This window comes from Macaca thibetana, chromosome 16, assembly GCF_024542745.1.
Source record: "Macaca thibetana thibetana isolate TM-01 chromosome 16, ASM2454274v1, whole genome shotgun sequence".
NCBI classification, from domain to species: domain Eukaryota; kingdom Metazoa; phylum Chordata; class Mammalia; order Primates; family Cercopithecidae; genus Macaca; species Macaca thibetana.
In genome coordinates this window covers 68,437,359-68,454,559 of record NC_065593.1, presented here as the reverse complement: position 1 = coordinate 68,454,559, position 17,201 = coordinate 68,437,359, and positions in this window count along the sequence as shown.

Below are 17,201 nucleotides of genomic sequence, written 5' to 3'. Positions count from 1 at the left end.
GATGCCTTCCCACATTGGTGAAGGTAAATTTCTACCTGTTCTTCCAGTTCAAATGCTAATCTCTCCTGGAAACACTCTCCTAGCCACACCCAGAATAATGTTTTGCCAGCAATCTGGGCATCCCTTAGCCCAATCAAGTTGACACATAAAATTAACCATCACAGTATGTCAGAACAGGGCACATTTGGCAACGTCTAAATACATTTTTGGTTGTCACAACTGGGTGGATGAATGGTCCTATTAATAACTAGTGGGTAAAGGTCAGAGATGCTGCTAAACATTCCGCAGTGCACTGGACAACCCCCACCATAAAGAAGTATGTGGGCCAAAATGTCAGTTGTACTGAGATAGAGAAACCTTGGTGTAGACTATTTGTTAGAGCCATTGATAAGGCAACCAGCTCGTGAGACCCTAACAACCAGAAAGGTTTCTATAGGGCATGTATATTTCATCTCAGCCTCACATTGTTCCATTCCCAAAGCAAAATGTTACGCTCTTCAAAATCTCCAGGGAAGCTAGAAGCATAAAGCTTTGGGTGAAATGTAAATTTCTTAAAATATTTATTCATCCATAAGTGGCTACATTTTTGACATTATTATAGGGTTTCTCAGTGTTCCATTTTATTAAAAAATATTTATTTGGTTTCTAAGATTACTGCTTTTCTGACCACAGAAAATTCAATTACTGAAAACTGCAGCTATCAAATTGGTTGAAAATAAATAGCCTTTTATCCAAAGCTGGCAAAGACTGGTTCACTTTTAATATGTAGCCATTTAAAAAAAAATAAAAATAAGAAAACATTTCCATGCAAGCTGATGGACTGCAGAGTCACAAGCCAAGCAGTATTTTGCATCATCAGGTTTTATTTAAAATAGGATGAGAAAGGAGTGGGGGAAGTTCAAGAAAAGAAGTCATCATTGGAGTAATTTAACATTATTTTTCCTCTTTTGTTTTACAAGACAGAAAAAAAAAAGTGAGCCTTTTTGCCAGTAGAAATCACTTTCTCCTGCTTTCTCTCTGTCTCGGTTTGAAATGTTTAGTAATATACAGGAAATGTGGTAAGTGGGATCTACAAACGTGGGCTCCCAATATCAAGGCTAATTATGTGCGAAGCAATTGGGATGGCAGCAGAGTTGCCAGGGAACTGAAAGGAAGGCTGAACTAGCATGTCTGGGTCTTTCATTGGCTTCATATTTGTGTTTTAATCTCCTGCACAACACATTTTCCCCCTTTCTACAAAGAACACGTGTCCATGTTTTCTCAGTGAAAACCAATAAACAAACAAGAAGAAGTAATGGAAAAATTAGTAGAACCACTTTGTGAATTAGAGCGCTGAGATTCTCCAGTCTGTGGGTTAAATTTCCATTTCCGAGTTGCCGTCCTCTTACCACTGAAGACGCATCTAGGCTGTTTCTCACTTCAGTAAGATTAATCTACATACAATTCAAGTTCGTTTTTATATTAGGCTTATAAAACATCAGGAAGCCAACACTGCTGCAGAATATAGATAATGCTTATTATGTTAACTAGCCCGGGCATCACTCATTCCCTTGAAGACAATTTGCTGAGAATTATTGAGGTTGTGCATTAGAAGAAGTTCTTAACAGATGAGAATCAAGAGATCTAGTTTTGTTTGCTTTCTGCTATTAATCAGCCGGGTGGACTTCAGCAAGTCCTTAAAACTCACGGAGATACAATTCCTTTACCTGTACAATGAAGGGGTTGGAAGAAAGTGTCTAAGGTCATTTCCAACTCTATAATTTTTTGCCTGCTTTGATTTTGTTCACCCAGTACGGTATGAACTCCGAGCTGATGACACACCACCATTAGCAAGAAGCCTCCCTGCACCAAATGTGAAATTCTAAGATCTCGCAAATGCTGTTTCCAACGATGGTGATAACGTGACAACCTTCTTTGCCACTTTATTTTCCCAAGAACTGATCCCCTAAAATGAGACTGTAAGAGACGATGGGTGATGCTAAATACAGTCTTGGAAACTGAAATTATCATGAGAAATGTGTGCTTAAATGGGACCATCCTGTGCATTGGTTGATGGGAAAAGACTCTTTCTCTCTCTCTCTCTCTCTCACACGCACACATTCCCCACCCTGAAATGACTCGTCTTTTAGGAGAGCACAAGGGGATTGGCAAGGAGGATTTAACCACAGCTAAGGGTACGGTGTTCGTGACAAAGCACACGATACCTAGAGAGGACGGGACAACCACTGCCACTGCGTAGCAGTCAGAACCAGGGCTGAGCGGGGAAAGGCTGACTTCATGAGGAGTTCCCTTAAAAGCAGAAAGAAAACATAACAGCTCCGTCTGCTTTCTCATGTCTCTGGGTTAGGAGAGAACCACAGACTCCCAATTTTTACTGCCTGGTTTTGTGGTCTTATTGAGGGGTAACGCGACGACAGACAGTAACCATTCTGGGCCCTCCCATTTTGGAAATTCTTTGCTAGTTTTCTTAATGCTACTTACTATGTATTATAGTTGTGGGTTCTAGATAAAAGATACTACTTCTTACAGCGAATCCCTCTTGTTTGAACCTTCACTAGTTTGTGAGAGATTATGCCAGGAAAACCCATATTGGGACATTTTTTTTTTTTTTTTGATAAGTTAAAAAGATGACCAGGGAACATAGCACATTTTGGGAATTCAGTGTGGGGAAGGAGATTGATGTTTTCATGTAACCTCTAAATTTTAAAATCATGAGCTCAAAACATATCTGCATCAAGGTAGAACAATTCCACTGTCATTTGCTCTATTACAGCCCAGTGACTTTAGAGGAGGGGCTGATATCCTGTCAAAGGGCAAAGGGCATCAAAGGATGGAATTTAAAACATCTTTAAAGAGCACGGGGTCAGCAGATCTTTGTTAACAGCTTCTGTTCGCAGACCTGCCAAAGTGTACCCTGTGCTTCTGGTGGGGCAACTGTGGCTGATGATTGACAGCTCTGTGATGAGGAAAGCTGACCGTAGAGTCTCCCAGCAGGGCGGGGTGCAAAGAGGTGGAGAGGAGTGTGATGCTCTTCCAAGTCTTTTTAGCACTAAACATGTTAGTAGTTGCAACTCCCAGAGAGTGATCATGATTGTAATGCAGCTACGCAGAGTTTTAAAAATAACATCTGATTTAGGGAAACATGTTATATAATTTGACATGCATAGAAAACCTCCAAAGCAATTGGCAGATTAGGAAAGCAAGCAGGGGAAGGTCAAGTGTTTTGTCAAAGGTAGAAGCACAGTTAATAGAAGAAAAGACTCTAAACCCAGGTCTTCATCCACTAGAAAGCAAAATTATGAAAATAATTGTCCAAAATGACAGGTGGACAAGAATAATTGATGAATGGATGAAATATGCAATGAAATCAGGATGGCACTACATAGACAAAAGAACAAATTTTGGACCCATCTTACGATTCTTTATTTGCTCCATGGATGCACACCCCCAGATCAAAGTAGAAGCTTCAGGCTGAGGAGAGGAAAATGTGTAAGTGGAGAACTGGGAAGGATGACATGAATTAAAATCATCTTAAAAAAGAAGTAAATTCTTCTCTGTGCTTTGCCTGAGTGAACACAGTCTTTGTGTTAATAATGGAAAGGAAATATCTTTCCATTTTAAGAATGGATTAGGCTAGTTTTATGTCATTAATTGCACTTAAAAGAATTTAGCCAAGTTTAACAAATTTATTGGTCATCTACTATGAGCCAAGAGTGAAGTATGAAGGAAACTGGAATCCAAAGATAAATGAGACCAGTCCTCAGAGAAGGTCTTCTGTTACATGAATGCCAATTGTATTGTTCTAATTATTCCAATTACTTTTCTGTCTCCTCTCACAAAGAGAGTAGTTATTGAATAGGAAAAGCAAGCAATCGCATTGGGGATATTTAACTTTTTGGGGAGGAAAGAAAAGATTTAGAGTTAGAAAGGGAAAATATGAAACAATATTTTTATCCATTTTATTGCCATTAAAAATGTTTTTGCATCTTTGTTGACAAAGGTTTAAACACAGTATACAGGAGACTAGGAAAAAACATATAGGCACAGTCAGCTGCTGAATATGTGTGGTGAGAAGAAGGGGGGTTTCAAAGGCAGACAAATATATTGTTTGAACATACATGGCAGGAGAAAAGGTTGAAAACTCTCAATCTAATCTACTGCCGATATGATTTCCAAGTTCATCTGGTGGCTGGTTAACAAAATCCAACCGCTGCACATTTGAGACATAATTATGTGGAAGTAGAAAGAAAGTTTGTAATTTATACCGGTGCCTACCCGGTGTTAGCTTCCAGGAGACCTGACCCTTTCCCCAACCTCTTTTTGACCAAGCCAGCTCCACTCATTCCCCAGTCAGATTGGAAGTTACAGTTTCCACTGGAAACATGGTTTATGGATAATGTATCTATAATGGACTCTCCACTCAAAACCAATACAGCAGTAGCATAGCCATCAGCAATCAGTCCATAAAATCTGCAGTTGCCTTCCTTTTTTTCTTAAAGGGGGCAGGAAGCTAATGGATTTGAAATAGCAGAAGCGGACCACAGACCTTTTTAATAAATGAAAATAAAATTGAGTCTCAGGTTTATGTTGATCTATAGAACTGTGAGTCTCAGAGTCCTCCCACTGTTTCCCTCAGGGTTGATTCCTAGCCTAAACCACCCAACATTCATAGCTGATAAGTGTCTACTGAAGGGTAATAAAATACAGTGTGTGTAGTTGTAGAGAATGTAACTTATCACTTTCATCAAAAGCTCCCTGAAAATGTGTTTATCTAAAAGACTTGTATGTTTGTGTATATTTCAAATATCTTTGCCATTCGATTGAGCTCCTTGGGCATTTAAAAGCTATTCCTTGAAAAGGCTTTTTTGGAAACTGTTTAGCTATGGGTTAATGGTTACATTTCCTCGGATTGGAGATATCCTCCAGGTTACAGAATTCATACAAATATATACAAATGAGACATTGACTGTTGCCCAATTTTATTTTCTCACTAAATCAAGGTAAAGATTTAAGGCCCAATTCATAAAAGAGAAAAAAAAAATCTTTATGTGGGTGTTAGGTGATTTTTAACTCCGACACAACTGATGCTGGGAATTTTCCAAGCATGTGGCTGCCTAGTGGGGAAAAGAAGAAAAAAGAAAAAACAGTTCGAGATGTTGAGAAAGAGGTTGGGGTACTCTGGTAATAGCTATGGAATTGACTGCATGTCACTTTTAAAAGCTGGCTGCGCTGCAGATGTTTTATAGCTGCTATATGGATGGTCTTATCTGGAAGTACTTCTGGATCCCTCAAGAAACGGATGGGAAAAAAAAGAAAAGAGATTTTTTTTTCAATCAAAGACTGAGTTTTAAGTGTCTCAATGGTATGGTGAGGTTTTCCTTACAGAAGGTGCTCACTAAGTATCAACGATAAAAATCAAGGGAGTTGCAAAGAAATATATTTTCTACATATATGTTACCTGCCAGAAGTATCAGTGTTTCCATCTGTGCTTAGATTGTGTGTTAAATAATGCTTTCAAAATTCTGCAAAATGTGAGTATATTCCTTGTTCAGAAAACAAGCGTCTAACTTGCCTCCAGATGTCCAGTATCTGGATCATCACACCATTTATGGAGCACTTACTATTTCTCAGTGTCAGTGTCAGGAATGAGTTTTGATTAGGCAAAAGCCTTAGATACTGAATGTCTCCCCTAAACACACAAGTCATGGGGATCCCAGTGTTATCCACATGGTGAGTCAAGAATTATCCTTCTTGATTTTCTTTCAGCTGAGAGTTTGGAAAACTCATTTCTCCAGTTACTGTGGTGGTTTCCACCTCTGGGCTGAACTGACCAAGAAGGACACCAAGAATTCAGGTCTGGTGGTGGTGCATAAAGTCCTTTGTTCTAGAAGGTTTTTCTTTTTCACTCAGTTTGAAGAAAGATATTGGTGGAGAAGTTGAGGCCACTCTTGCTTGGTTCTACGGCATTCACAAAGAGACTCTCTCTGAGAGAGTGAAGCAATTACTAGGTTTTGACCATTACCAATATCTCTTCCGGTAGTTAAAGAGTGTGGTCTTTGTGACTGGCAATCAATAAGTGTTTCTTCATAGATTATTCAACCCCTTCTCAAAATTCCATAAGCTAATGAAAAAAATGACTATTTGAGATTTTTGATTTGAATTATCCAGATCTATAATTTGTATTAATCTAGTTATCTAGACAATTTTTTATTTCTTTACTTTTTCCACATAGACATATCCTAAAATCAAGAGTTTGGGTACCTGATTAGTTTAGGGTCTCTTAAAAATAGAAATATAAAAACACTAAAATGTAACTTAAAATACTAAAAGTAATAATATCTAATAACATTTATGCACTCATATATTTTGGCAAGTTCACAGCTATAAGATGTGGATCCAAAATTGAAGTTCATGTCTTCAGGCTTTGGTGCATGTGAGCTTAACTACTATGTTCCATTTAAAATAAAATTCCACATTGGGCTTCCCTAATATGGGAGCTACATCAGAAAGGTACACAGGGTTACATTTCCAGATAAATTAGAGGTCAAAGCAAAGCAGTACAGAACTTAGAATCCAGATTCTAAGTTTCTATCAAGTTATTTTCTTCTTCGGAAAGAAAAGACTATTCCCAAATAGGGTAGTCAGTTTATGTAATAGGTAATAATAAATGCAGACAAATCAGTCAGTTCATGTGGCTTGTAATTCAATCCAGGGCTCCTAATGTGAGTGAGCAAAGGGAAGTATTTAGGTGAATTAAATACAGTGGTCATTTTTATTCAGGAATTTTATATTTGGAGATCATAAAAATGGTAATTATAGCAAATTTCTTTAATAGTCATCCAGCGGGATGGAATATAACCTAAAGACTTTTATCTGTACCTCATTAAAATCAGTCCAATAAGAGATCCACACCCCTTTGAAACCCTTCTAAGCATGGTTCTTACACTTGTGTGGGATGTATGTGTGTGTGTCTCTCAAGGGTCTATTTGATTTCAATATACACACTAATCTCAATATATATATATAAGCTTTGATACATATATGCATTTCAATAGCTGACTAAGAACTACTATATATGAAATTAAAACATCAAAAGGAAGCCTGGGAGTAGTTAAAGAACTAGAATCAGTTTGTGAAATCATCACATTACGATTCTCTAATTTTCAAATGGGAGTTCTGAAGCTATGAGGACACAGTGAAATGGAACATTTTCTCAATATTAGGATCTATTTATAAATTAACTGAAACAAGCCAGCTCTGACCTAGAGAACACTTTCTGGAATCCAAAATAACTTCCATCCAAATCCACATGTCAGACTCTCGCTGTCTGTTTGGAAGAATTTCCTAATTATCTGAATTTCAAGACATAAGCTCTTATAAAATGACCATTAGACACATCAAAATGTTCAGAGAATAAATCTTTTTCAATAGGGCAATTAGCGAACATCAATGTAAAGAACTTGCCCAGCAGAATTTTACTAGTACCTTTTAATATTTGAGAAACTTTCAAGGAAATCATATGTATTTCTTACTCGATTTTTGGTGTCTCCTCTTTCTTCTTCCTCCTGTTCAAACTCCTTTCTTCACTGCTTCACTACTCTTTGGTTTCTGTCAACTTCATCCTGAATTTTGGTGTCCTAAACAGCCGATCTGTGCCAAGGGCATTTCAAAGAATGAGGCCCCATTTTGAATCTACAGATGCTATTACCACTTATTTTTACAGAGTCAAGCCAAGCCAAATGGAACTCATTTCAATAGCTGACAAATTACCAAAATAGCCCATATTATAAATTGTGTCTCCTGTAATATATTGAGATGCTTCAAAAAGAGGAAATAAAAGATAGGTTCTATTTTAGCCTGTTAGGATATATCCAAACATTTTTAATTTTAGAATCAGGCTGTTAAACAAATTAGAAGTCTGAAAACCTTTGCAGAGTTTGGATACACATATCAACAGGGATGGAGCAGACAGGAAGCTTCAGTCTTTTCTGGGTAGTGGATAAAGCACCTTCCCTGGGGTGGGTGGGGAGGATGGAAATGGCAAAAACACCCATATTTCTTTAATTTAGGGATCCCCCACCCTGAAGGGTATGAAAGTTTTCAGTCTGACTTCTCTGACAGGCAGAGGTGGAACAGTTGAAATCAGTTCAAAAGAAGGTCTGTCAAAAGAGTCTTGTCACAGGTAAAACCAAGTGCTCAGCTATTAGTGACAAAAGCAGCCAACTCGAGTGATTTCTCTGCCACATGTGCTGTGACAGGATTGTAGCAGTGTTCGTTTACTTAACACACGACTCCATGTGCACACACACACACTTCAGAGAGGATTGTTTTTCAAGTGTATTTCAGCTACATTTCTTAAAATACTGACCTCCTTGAAATCAATAGCTAATGGAATTCCCAACTCTGGTTGCATTGCAGATTTATAGACCCCTGGCTAGCCAGATGTATGGCTTTCCCCAAGAAAATGATAGTATCTGTGCTAATCACTTCCTGAATAAGTTGACTTTCTGGCCAATCTCTACTACTACTTACGAGTCTCTCCTTTGGCCCTTGAGAGTTTTATTTCATTATTTTCATCTTTTATATCTCTCATTCACTGGGTTATGTCAGCTTGCTGCATAAATGTGTGCCCCAGCAGGTGTTCTAAAGATCTCTTGAGTGAAGATGCAAAATATGTGTATAATAAATGGATTTTATCTGTGAAATAAATTAATGTTATCTTTCTCTGTCTCTGTCTTGAACTCAGTCAAAATAGATAACTATCTTTGTGACAGTGAATTCTTACTCAGCACCAAATTGTTCTGATCAGAGGTAAAATTATCAATTATCTGATTTAACGCTTTCCAATTTTTTTTTATTTTTTTTTTTGAGACGGAGTCTCGCTCTGTTGCCCAGACTGGAGTGCAGTGGCGTGATCTCAGCTCACTGAAACCTCTGCCTTCCAGGTTCAAGCGATTCTCCTGCTTCAGCCTCCTGAGTAGCTGGGACTACAGGCGCCCTCCATCACGCCTGGCTAATTTTCTGTATTTTTAGTAGAGATGGGGTTTCACCGTGTTAGCCAGGATAGTCTCAATCTCCTGACCTCGTGATCCACCCACCTAGGCCTCCCAAAGTACTGGGATTACAGGTGTGAGCCACCATGCCCAACCCTCCAAATTTCCTCTCCCAAATAGTCTTGTGTACATTTGCATTGCTTCAGAAGCTAAATGAAGATATTCAACTTGAAATGGTAATGGTGCAGTAGTCACAGAATATTGCCCAACTGACCTCTCCTTTGCCCTTTTCTGAGTGATTCTAAGACACTGCTGCCTGCCCACTGAGCTTATAAACCACTACTAGACTAGGCTGGGCACGGTGGCTCATGCCTGTAATCCCAGCACTTTGGGAGGATGAGGTGGGTAGACTGTTTGAGCCCAGGAGTTTGAAAACAGCCTGGGCAGTGTAGCAGGAACCTGTCTCAAAATAAATAAATAAATAAATAAACAAACAAACAAACAAACACATCCCAAAACACTAGACTGGATGTTTATCCAGCTGATGAAAATCCCCAACCTCCAAAGTACAGAGGCAGCAGAATTGTTCTGATCCCCGATAGCCCACTAAGCATTCAAGTCTTTCTGTAGAATCAGACGTGAAATGAATATTCACAAAATAAATTTTATTAGAGCATTACTAACCACCAACTATATCTGCAAACTAGATATAAGGTACACGGTACTGGACTGTGTTATAAGCATCATTTTTGTTTTGTTCTTTAAGAAACGGTGGGATTCTTATTCCTAAATTCTACCTTTGTCACTGTATAGCTTTAGGCAAATTAGTGGTACTTCGCAACCTCATTTTCTTCATCTGTAAAAGATAGGAAGGCTATCTCCTTCTATTATTTTTAGGATTAAAGGAGATAATGAATGGGGAAAAGTAAGCACAATGCCTGGCACATGGTAGATACTCAAAGAATGTTATCTGAATGAATAAAATACATAAGAAGCTGTTAATGCCATCCACAAGTTTACCAGCTACCAGTAAAAACTCATACCAGTATAGAAACTTATACCAACATAAACCAATTTTCTCCCGGTCTTTGTGGTAGAAGTCAGTTGATTCCTAGGTTGAGAGTCGATGGGTCTTACAGGATACTTCTTCCACCACTTTAAGGTCAGGTGGTCTGTTACCTTAAAAGTAATCAGACCAAATTTTTCCACACATCCCAATCGTTGATTGATAGCAAGCGAGCTCATGCTGCCATCCAACCTGTTCTTATAAACTCTGTGGTATTCCCATTCTCTTTTCTTTAGGCATTATTACATGTGCAGTATTTTAAGGTTCCTCTGAGGAAGATGATAACAGTATTTCTGTAAAAGAATTCATCCAACCTTCTAATATGATTGAAAAATTTCTTATTAAGTGATGGGCCACAGGATCCACTTGACTTGCAAGAATCATAGTCCCTCTTTAAGCAAAAGCAGTGCCAGTCCACACCCTTGGTCATTAGTTCTCATTTCACCCATGAAATGTTTCTTTGTAATATCCTTTACGCTACTTAGTGAACCTTCTAATGTTTATGTAGGTTAGTTATATAGTTGAAGCCTTTTTAAAGCTATCTACAGAAAGAGCGCTCATATTAGTACTTTTCACATGTTAATAGCTCCTAGGACTTATATTGCAGATTAGAGTGCTTCACATATTAACTAGGTGCCCTTAAGATATTAAGACAATACATAATTGACATCATAGTATTGCAGATTACAAACAGTAAAGCAGATACATGAAAACTTTGACAGGTTGCCTAATGTGACAGATGCCTAAATTTAGAGAAAACCTTGTGGTTATGCTAATATGTCTTAAATATCTACAGACCCTTCCTTGGAAAACTACCCTGTATTAGTCCATTCTCATGCCACTATGAAAAAATGTCAGAGACTAAGTAATTTATGAAGAAAAGAGGTTTAATTGACTCACAGTTCTGCATGGCTAGGGAGGCCTCAGGATATTTACAATCATGGTGGAAGGCACCTCTTCACAGGGTGGCAGGAGAGAGAATGAGTGCAAGCAAGGGAAATGCCAGGTATTTATAAAACCATCATATCTCATGGGAACTCACTCACTATCATGAGAACAGCTTCAGGGAAACCACTCCCATGATCCAGTCACTTCCCACTAGGTCCCTCCTGCCACAAATGGGGATTATGGAAGCTACAAGATGAGATTTGGGTGGCGACAAAGCCAAATCATGATTCCACCCCAGAACCTCCCAAATCTAATGTTCTCACATTTTAAAACACAATCATGCCTTCCCAACAGTCCCCTGAAGTCTAAACTCATTCCAGCATTAACTCAAAAGTCCAAGTCCAAAGTCTCATCGGAGACAAGGCACGTTCCTTCTGCCTATGAGCCTGTAATATCAAAAACAAGTTAGTTATTTCCAAGATAACAATGAGGACACAGGCATTGGGTAAATGCTCCTGTTCCAAAACAGAGACATTGGCCAAAACAAAGCAGCTACAGGCTGGGTGCAAGCCCAAAATCCAGTGAGGCAGTCATTAAATATTAAAGCACTGACATAACCTCCTTTGACTCCATGGCTCACATCCAGGACATGCTAATGCAAAGGGTGGGCTTCCATGGCCTTGGGCAGCTCCATCTCTGTGGCTTTGCAGACTATAGTCACTCTCCAACCACCACCCCTCAATGTTGGCTGCTTTCACGGACTGGTGTTGAGTATCTGTGGCTTTTCCAGGCACATGGTGCAAGCTGTTGGTTGATCTACCATTCTGGGGTCTGGAGACAGTGGCCCTCTTCTCACAGCTCCACTAAACAGTGTCCAAGTGGGGACTCTGTGTGGGGGCTCCAACCTCACATTTCCCTTCTGCACTGCCCTAGCAGAGGTTCTCCATTAGAGCTCTGCCCCTGCAGCACACTCCTGCGTGGACATCCAGGCATTTTCATACATCCTCTGAAATCTAGATGGAGGTTTCCAGACCTCAAATTCTTGACTTCTGTGTACCCACAGGCTCAACACCACGTGGAAACTGCCAAGGCTTGGGGTTTGCACTCTTGAAGCAATGGCGTGAGATGTACCTTGGCCCCTTTTAGCCATGGCTGGAGAAGCTGGGACACAGGACACCAAGTCCTGAGTCTGCACACAGCAAGGGGACCCTGGACCTGGCTGGGGAAACCATTTATCTCTACTAGGCCTCTGGGCCTATGATGGGAGGGGCTGCTATAAAGGTCTCTAACATGCCCTGGAGACATTTTCCACATCCTCTTGGTGATTAGCATTTGGCTCCTTGTTACCTATACGAATTTCTGCAGCAAGCTTGAATTTTTCCCCAGAAAAATAGGTTTTTCTTTTCTACTGCATCATTGCATTGCAAATTTTCTAAACTTTTATGCTCTGTTACCTCTCGAATGCTTTGCTACTTAGAAATGTCTTCTGCCAAATGCCCTAAGTCATCTCTCTCAAGTTCAAAGTTCCACAGATCTCTAGGGCAAGGCAAAGAAAAAGCCTCCAGTATCTTTGCTAAAGCATAGCAAGAGTGACCTCACCCCATTTCCCAACAAGTTTCTCATCTCCATCTGAGATCACCTCAACCTGGACTTCATTGTCCATATCACTATCAGCATTTTAGTCAAAACCGTTCAACCAGTCTCTAAGAAGTTCCAAACTTCCTGTCTTCTTTTGAGCCCTCCAAACTGTTCTAATCTCTGCCTGTTACCCAGTTCCAAAGTCACTTCCACATTTGTAGCAGCACTCTAATCCTGGTACCAATTTACTGTATTGTACATATCACACATATCATGCCCTATACATTATCCCCCAAGGAAGGGTGAGCCTAAACACTAGTGTTTTGAAATCTCTATGGAGTCACACTCGATTGGATGAGGAATGGATAATGGATATTTGGCAGCAGCTTATCTGCTGATCTGCTGGTTAGCCCAGTACTTCTATATTACCATATTATTGACATTTGGGGCAAGATAACACTTCATTGTGTACAACGATCTCATACATCATGGGACAGACGGTATCTGCTTTCCACCATAGACCATGTTCCCTCCTCCAGTCATCTCGACAATCAAAACCACTCACAAATTTTGAAATATTTCTGGGTGGGAAGAAGTGCTACCATCAGTTGAGAATCACAAGGCTAGCTAATAAAATGGCTATCACAGTAACATTAACTGGAAAATTCAGTTCCTAGGCCTTAGGGAAATTATAAACAAGTCCCCTCCACCCCAACCCCATTCGTAATATTCCCTCCAATTTTTGTCAGGTCTGGGGTAAGAATAAAAACAGAAGCTAAAATATCATATACCTAAATATTTAAAAATTATATATCAAGCCAATAAGCTGTGTAATAAAATATGATCTACCTTCCAAATTTGACAAATATATCTTGTAAAGCCCTGGAAGGCCAAGTTAAAATGTAAGATTCTAAGAATCCTTGCCCTTTCCTACCACAGTGATGCTACGTGGGGAAAAGTAGGCATTGATCCTGACTTGAGACAAACTGCTTCTTCTCTTTCTGTGCTGTCTCTTTCCCATATGACTAAGGAGACCTTGTACTTGTGCACATGGAAATCTCAGCTCACATATCCACACTCTAACTATATTTTCACAAACAGCTGCCCCTTGAGTAGTTCCCTGGAAGGCCTGGAAGAAGGTTCTGGGTCATCAGGAGAGGGACTTCCAGGGACCCTTGTTATTCAGAATGTGGTCTAGGGACGGCAGAGTGCAAACCCTGGGTGAGCGTGTTTGCTTTACTTTGCAGATGCCTTGCTTCATGGAGAATGGTGTGGTCAGAGAAAGGCCAGAAGAGGTTTTCTAAAGTATTTTGCTCCAGGAAGGGTCCCATCTTTCTAACGCTAGGGATGGAACCAATTTTAAGCTGTTGTAGAGATGGAGCATAAACTACGGATGCACAGAAACTGGTAGGTAGAAAAGAGAGGTATGCAATAAGGGAAAGAATAAATTGGTTGAGTGTGAAAAGAGAAGAGTGAAATGCCACAGAGTAGTGGAAAAAAACAATCAAGAAGCTCCACAAAATCATGTTACTGAAGTCTCTAGAACTTCCTGGGACTCTGTATGGATCTTTCATTCCTGTGTCTTCTTGGGGCCATGCCTAGATCACTGTCTTTTTGTGTTTTCCTGTCCATGTATACTTACGGTAAATCTCCATTATTGGAGGTAACTTGAACGAGTGTGTTGTTACAGGTAAAACAGCCTAATTAAATCAGGAGCACTTAGAAGACACTGAACACTGTGGAAGGGGACATCATTTGAGATGAGTCTAAGATAGGCAGCCCTGGTTGGGGAACTATATGAGCAAATAAGCCAGTGAAAGTTGGGTGAAGGGGTAGAGAGAAGAGTGGGGAATCCTCTTTTAGAGATTAAGACAATGGTGACTGCCTCATACAGTTCACTTCTGGTAAGACTTGAAATCTATCCTCCCATAAAATATGAAAGTACATAGAACTCCTAACCTCCTATAGCCCACTTAGGCAGTGGCATACCTGAGTACCATGGACAAGCAGGAGAACTCAGCACCACATTCACAGCATTGCTTTTCTGGAGAACCAGTCTCAGTTTCCCAAAAGGGAGCTTAGAAGCTCACATTTGGAAAACAAACAAACAAACAATAAGATTATGGATGTTTACCTAGACTATTGTTTTGCTTTGTTTTTTGCAATTTTAGACAAAATGTTAACATCTTTAATCATAAACGAACTCTTCGGAAATCAGCACAAAGAGACTAACATTACAAGGTAAGCGAAAATAAAAGGAACAGAGAAAAATGGAATAGCACAAATGAGTTATAAGGCTATATGAAGATGATATACTTAACATTAATAGCTGAGAAAATAATTTCATATAAATTACATTGTCGATCCTTACAAATAATGATATCTGATGTTTGTACAGCTTTAGGAAACAAAAAATTCTCAAATACTGGGAAAACTTACTCTAGTCATAGGGAGTTTACCCGAAAATGTAGATTTTTGCATAAACTTGATCTTGGCAGTTCCAAATCGTAGGAATCACTCCAACAATGTAGTTAGATACACAATCACACACATACACATACACAATGTTTACTACATAGAAAATGTACAAGTAATATATCATCACCCAAGAAACTACTTATGTATCAACTGGTTTATAAAATAACAGACTGGGGGATAGAAATAGAAAAAACAGCACTTAAGTAAAAATAATACATTTCACAAAATTCTATGTCCTTTTAATTCTTATGAAACATTTTTAATGAAGCAGTTTTATATTTACCCTATTGTTTTGAAGATACTTTTCAGAAATGTGTAAATGTGTGAGTGTGTGTGGGTGAGTGTAGGTGTTAACAGTATAGAAGCCTCACACATTATTTATTGTTTGTTCATAGATCTATATTTTCAGTCCCCGAGGACAATAAACATCACAGTGTTGACATTTGCTTTGTTAATATTAATTCCAGTACACTGGTGATGATTACAGAAAGATATGATCCTGGGCCATGAAGAGTTGACAATCTAAGTCAATTCATAGAATTTTATGTAAGTCCCCGCCATGGTGTACACTCTCAATGGAAAATTTTCAAGTAAAATTTGGACCTGCTGTTATTTGTATAGCATATATTATAAGTGTAGTTTTTCTTTTGACGCTGGTGCAGTTCTTGTTTTCCTTCCATCCTGTTATCATGTTTCCATGAGCTGCTGAGTGACTTCTAGATCCCATTATACAAAATTCAATCCAAAAGATATTTACTGGATACCAGTAATGGACAGGGCATTATACAATATTATACAGCTAAGACAAAAACATGAATATATCCCAATAAGTTAAGAACACAGGCTGGGTGCAGTGGCTCACGCCTGTAATCCCAGCACACTGGGGGACCAAGGTGGGTGGATCACGAGGTCAGGAGTTTGAGACCAGTTCGCCAACATGGCGAAACTCCATCTCTACTGAAAATACAAAAGTTAGCCAGGCATGGTGGCGGATGCCTGTAATCCCAACTACTCAAAAGGCTGAGGCAGGAGAATCACATGCACCCAGGGGGCAGAGGTTGCAGTGAGCCAAGATTGTGCCATTGCACTTCAACCTGGGCGACAAGAGCAAGACTCTGTCTAAAAAAAAAAAAAAAAAAAAGAAGAAGAAGAAAAAAAGAAAACAGGTCAGGTAAAGTGGCTCACACCTGTAATCCCAGCACTTTGAGAGCCCGAGGCAGGCAGATCACGAGGTCAGGAGTTCGAGACCAGCCTGACTAACATGGTGAAATCTCATCTCTACTAAAAATACAAAAATTAGCCGGGTGTGGTGGTGGGCACCTGTGGTCTCAGTTACTTGGGAGGCTGAGGCAAGAGAATCACTTGAACCCAGGAGGTGGAGGCTGCAGTGAGCCGAGATCACGCCACTGCACTCCAGCCTGGCCAACAGAGAAGACTCCATCTCAAAAAAAAAGAATAAAAATAAAGAACATAAGATCTGGAGTGAAGCTCTGTAGGTCTAATCCCAGCAATGCCAGCTGATTGATGTGTGCCTATGCACAAGTTATTCAGCCTTCCTAAGGTGCTGTTTCCAAACATCTGGAAATAAGGATAATGATAGAAACTTCCTCTCAGAGTTGTAAGTCATGCTCCCTAAACCTGCCTCATCATGAACAACAATGACACCTTAGCAATGGAAGTCTTGTGTTCCACCCCAGCCATTCCAAATTAGCATTTTCAAGAGGAAGGCCTAGAAAGCTTATTCTTGGGATTAAACAAGTATGGAACACATGGAGATCCTGCATGTAAAAGTGCTCATCAATGTGATGGTCTGCCGAAAATTTTAACAATTTGTAGCGTAAGATTTCTTTGCCAAAAGAGCATAGCAGTTTAGTATTAATATAGTGGCTATGCATCAAGGTGGTAGAGGTAGTCACCATAAAGGCATGCAAAGAAAGAGGTGAGAGTTTAAACGTGAAAACAATAATTTACCTTTTGGATAAAAAGAAAATTATTAAGGAAGAAGATATTGAAGATGGTCTTGCAGTTTGATGAAATGTCTCTAAAATTCCAGATGGAGAAGTGACTTGTACAATGTAGAGGATGCAGCATAGCAGAAAGTATATGTCAGCAAAAACAAGGAGTTCAGCATGGTAGAAGCATAGGAAATATATAACATTTAGAATGCACCCAATTTTGGTCATAAGCTTTGTAGGCCC